The 4,289-nt window shown below is 46.6% G+C and overlaps 1 long non-coding RNA gene across 1 annotated transcript; it reads left to right on the top strand.

Moving 5' to 3' along the window:
* The first annotated feature begins 1,110 nt into the window (after nt 1-1,110).
* LOC123567974 (uncharacterized) lies at nt 1,111-3,028 on the top strand. Its single transcript, XR_006691176.2, has 3 exons — nt 1,111-1,347; nt 1,862-2,084; nt 2,456-3,028. It is a non-coding gene; the product is annotated as an uncharacterized lncRNA (long non-coding RNA).
* The last annotated feature ends 1,261 nt before the right edge of the window (nt 3,029-4,289 follow it).

Here is a 4,289-nt window from a genome sequence, read left to right as displayed (position 1 = left end):
ATGTCTCACCCTGTCACCCAGGCTGGAGTGCAGTCAGTGGCGCGATCTCGACTCAGGTACAGACCTCGAAACCACCCTGCTGGGGGCAGGCATGTAAAGCTGCAGTCCGGGAAGCCTGAAAAGGAGACTCTGGGGAAGGAGGCACGCCCCGTGCCCTTGAATAAACTAAGGCCTGCTTGAGGGGAATCACACTGCCTTTAGCCGGCAACTGTGTCCAGTGGCTTCCCGGCAGTAAGACGGTAACCTTGTCTGGGCCACAGAATGCAGTTTTCAGCGCTCAGGAGCCGGGAGGGGGAATTGGGGCAGGGGAACACTGGGAGGAACGCGACTCCATGGAGGGCAAGGGGTCTGTGGGAGGCCCCCCGGACATCTGCCCGGAGCTCCAGGGCTTGTTTCTGCAAAAGCACACTCCGTGGGCCAGGGCCTCCTCTGTTTCCTGCCTGGTGGAGCTGGCGCCGCCAGAGGGGACTCAGGCAGCCGCGCCCCGAGCCCAGGATTCTCGTCCTGTGGGGCCTGCCCTGTGCACCGAGGGGGTTTAGCAGCGTCCTCTAGCACCGCCACCCCGGCCGCTTGCTGTGACCAGCCTCAGTCCCCCTAATTTTTGTATTTTTAGTAGAGACGGGGTTTCACTATGTTGGCCAGGCGGGTCTCGAACTCCTGACCTCAGGTGATCCGACTGCCTCAGCCTCCCAAAGTGCTGGGATTACAGGCATGAGCCACCATGCCCGGCTGACTGATCGATTTTACATACAAGGTCTGGCCCTGTCTCCCAGGCTGGAGTGCAAGGCTCACTGCAACCTCAGTCTCCTGGGTTCAAGCAATCCTCCCATCTCAGCCTCCTAAGTAGCTGGGACCACAGGCATGCTACCACACCCGGCTAGTGTGTGTGTGTGTGTGTGTGTGTGTGGTGTCTCATTTTTGTAGAGACGGGAGTCTCATTATGTTGCCTAGGCTGGTCTAGAACTCCTGGCCTTAAGCAATTCCCCTGCCTCATACTCCCAAAATGTTGGGATTGCAGGTGTGAGCCACCATGCCCAGCCGACTGCTGTGATTAAAAGCTCTTCAGTGGCTTCCCATCAGCCTCAGATTAAAGTCCAAGCCCCTTACTAGGAGCTCTCCCATCATCTGGTCCCAGCTGACCTCTCCACTCAATCTCCTAATGTAGCAGGATGAGCCGCAGATAAAACTCCTCAGACACCGGATTAAAGAAGGAAGAGGTTTTTTATTCGGTTGGGAGCGTCGGCAGACTCGCATCTTAAGAGCCCAGCTCTCTGAAGAAGAAATGCTTGGCCTTTTTAAAGGCTTACAACTTTAAGGGATCCATGTAAAAGGGTCATGATAAATCAAGTAAGCATGGAAAACGTGACGGGGGGCTACATGCATCAGCTAACAGAACAAAAATTTTTACAGTGCTTTCTCATACAATGTCTGGAATTTACAGAGAGCACTAGTAGTTTTGGTCAGGGGTTAATATTATTATTATTATTATTATTATTATTATTATTATTATTTTAACCACCAGGGCCAGGTGGTGGCGCCAAGGTCGTCTAGCTATTTATCTTACTTCTGTTTCTTTCCAACTTTTTGCTTTCTCCCCCTTCTCCTGTCTTATAAACTAGGGAAAAGGGGAGATGGGGAAAAGCTGGGAAGGACAACAGGAGAAGTGGTGGTCTCATTCTGTACTAACACATCCTTCTTTGCTCTTTAAAAAAAGGGGGGGGGGATTGATATTTTTTACTCCTCTTGCTATGATTCCCAGTTGTCTCTTGTTACTCATGCAAGGAAGGATAACTGCTGATTTTGTGCCTTGGCGGGTGCTGCTCCCTCTGCCTGAAATGTCTTTCCTGATTTCTGCTTCCAGTTCACATCCTCCAGGGAGTCGGCTCCTCGCTGGCCTGGGCTCACCTCCATTGTTGCGCGTATCGCTTTGACCACCAGGTGGTAGCACAAGGCAGTGTTTAAGCGCTCGGGCACAGGCGCCCAGCTGCCCGATCCCAAATGCCAGCTCTGCCAAGGACTGAATTACCCTGGAAAAAACACAGAATGCCTCTGTGCGCCTTTTTTTCTTTATCTACAAAATGGAGGTAATAATTATCTACTTCATAAAGTTGCTGTGTGGGTTATATGAGCTAATATGTGAAAAGTGCTCAGAAAGTCTCCTGGTGAAAGCTCAATACAAGCTACTTGTTATATTTTTCTGTGTGTCAGTCTCTTCCAGAAGACTGATCAATCTTTCATATTTTAAACATGAATAACAGAAATCTCACTTTAAAGCAGTCTCTTAACACTGTCCTGGGGGTTTCACGTTTTCCAGGTTATTTGAGAAGCTTCCTGGCCATTTGTACTACGGCATCTGTGAATTACCATTCACACCATTTGCTTTTTAATTCCCCCAACAGAGGGGACTGTTTTAGAGCTCAGTTTTGATCTCTGGCCTCTCTCCCTCTCCTCATAGTCTCAAGACTTTCCTCTTCCTGTGACGATGTGGACTGCGTTTCAGGACCATTGTTCTTTTCTACATTTTACTATTTAAGGTAAGCATATTGTCTGTTACTTGAAGTAGATAAATCAACACTTTTTCCAGCCAATAAGAGAAATTGCATATTAAGTAGGGAACAGATAAAGAATGATGTTATTTCATGCACAGTGTTTAATTTTCTCCACTCAAATTCCAATTATGAAAGAAGAGGAAATTACTAAGATAACTTAAAACCATATGCTGCAGATTTTGAGGTTACTTAATGACACAGAAACCTCCAGAGCCACATGATACTGGGGTAGTGCTTCCACTGACAAACACCACAAAAAGACAAATCTTTTATTTAAGGGTAGTTTCTGGTAGAATCTACACCTCTATATGTTCAAGGATGCTCATTGCAGCATTGTTTACAATATCAAAAAATTAGACACAACATAAATGCCCATTATTGGTGACATAAATAAATTGTGGGAGCCAGGTACAATGGCATGCAACTGTAGCCCCAGCTATCTGGGATGCCCAGGCAGGAGGATCACTTGAGCCCAAGAGTTCAAGTTCAGTTTAGGCCATATAGCAAGACCCCACCTTAAAAAAAAAAAAAAATTGTGAGCTGGGCACGGTGCTTACTCCAGTAATCCCAGCACTTTGGGAGGCCGAGGCAGGCAGATCACTGGAGGTCAGGAGTTCGAGACCAGTCTGGCCAACATGGTGAAATGCTGTCTCTACTAAAAATACAAAAATTAGCTGGGTGCAGCGGCACATGCCTATAATCCCAGCTACTTGGGAGGGTGAAGTAGGAGGATCACTTGAACCTGGGAGGCGGAGGTTGCAGTGAGCCAAGTGGTGCCACTGCACTCCAGCCCAGGTGACAGAGTGAGACTCCATCTCAAAAAAATAAAGTAAAATAAAATAAAAATTTTTAAATGTTAAAAAATATTGTGGTAAATCTATAAGATGGAAAACTTTGCAAAAATTGTTAAAAGGTGCGTGTAGACAACAGAAAAGACACACAGTACTGTAATAATAAGTAAGAAAAGCAAGGCTGGGCGTGGTGGCTCACACCTGTAATCCCATAACTTTGGGAGGCCGAAGCAGGTGGATTGCCTGAGCTCAGGAGTTCGAGACCAGCCTGGGCAGTACAGTGAAACCGTGTCTCTACTAAAATATAAAAAATTAGCAGGCATAGTGGCATGCACCTGTAATCCCAGCTACTCAGGAGGCTGAGGCAGAAGAATCACTTGAACCCAGGAAGCAGAGGTGGCAGTGAGCCAAGATCCCACCACTGCACTTCAGCCTGGGCGACAGAGCAAGACTTCGTCTCAAACAAAAAAAAAAAAAAGAAAAAAGAAAAAAAGAAAAGAAAAGCAAGTTGTACAAAAAATATATAGCATATAGAACATAAGTCTCACTTTGCAAATAGTAACTTTTATTTGTACATGCTTAGGAAAAACCTAAAAGCATAGCCACCAAATGCAAAAGTGGTTACCTTTAGGTGATGAGATTCACTGTGATTGTCTGCTTTCTACTTTGTCCAGTTCCAGAGAATAAATTTCTCCATCATCATAATCTATTTGTGCAATATAAAATGAATATAAGTTTAGGCCAGGCACGGTGGCTCACGCCTGTAATCCCAACACTTTGGGGAACCAAGGCAGGTGGATCACCTGAGGTCAGGAGTTCAATACCAGCCTGGCCAACATGGTGAAACCCCGTCTCTACTAAATATATAAAAATTAGCCAGATGTGGTGGCACGTGCCTGTAACCCCAGCTACTCAGGAGGCTAAGGCAAGAGAATTGCTTGAACCTGGG

This window comes from Macaca fascicularis, chromosome 12 (assembly GCF_037993035.2).
Source record: "Macaca fascicularis isolate 582-1 chromosome 12, T2T-MFA8v1.1".
NCBI lineage: Eukaryota > Metazoa > Chordata > Mammalia > Primates > Cercopithecidae > Macaca > Macaca fascicularis.
This window is presented reverse-complemented; position numbering and strand designations above follow the sequence as displayed.